The sequence below is a fragment of the Equus quagga genome, chromosome 3, assembly GCF_021613505.1.
Source record: "Equus quagga isolate Etosha38 chromosome 3, UCLA_HA_Equagga_1.0, whole genome shotgun sequence".
Classification (NCBI taxonomy): domain Eukaryota; kingdom Metazoa; phylum Chordata; class Mammalia; order Perissodactyla; family Equidae; genus Equus; species Equus quagga.
The window spans coordinates 72,766,696-72,767,196 of record NC_060269.1 but is presented as its reverse complement, the minus strand read 5'-3'; positions in this window follow the sequence as shown (position 1 = coordinate 72,767,196).

The window sequence follows — 501 nt, the reverse complement described above, 5'->3', positions numbered from 1 at the left end:
ATGTTGCTAAAGAGCTACAAGCAAGCTGGTTTCACAATAATGACCTTCCATTGAATTAATGTAATAGATATTCTCTCACACATGTGAAATTTTCAGCCTTATATGAAAATGTTCCTAGAAGTCTACCTGTAAGCTGAGTTAAGTACAATGTTTTTTCATTGTAAGAAAGTATAACAGTTCTGTATGGCACATACTGAAATGCTAGAAAAGACTTACATGAAGATGTTCTTTAACAGCTGCAAGGAAGCTGGTTTCACCACAGTGTCCTCTCAGTAAGTGAATGCTATAGATATTCTGTCACACCTGTAGTGAAATGCTCGATAGGACTTATTTGAAGATGTTCCTAAACAGCTACAAGCAATATTGTTTAGCCACAATGATCTTTCAGTGAATGAATGTTACAGATATTCTCTCATAATTGTAGTGACATGTTTGATAAGTCATATGATTTTTTTCCTGAACAGCCATAAACAAGACTGTTTAACTGAGAAGTTATTTCAT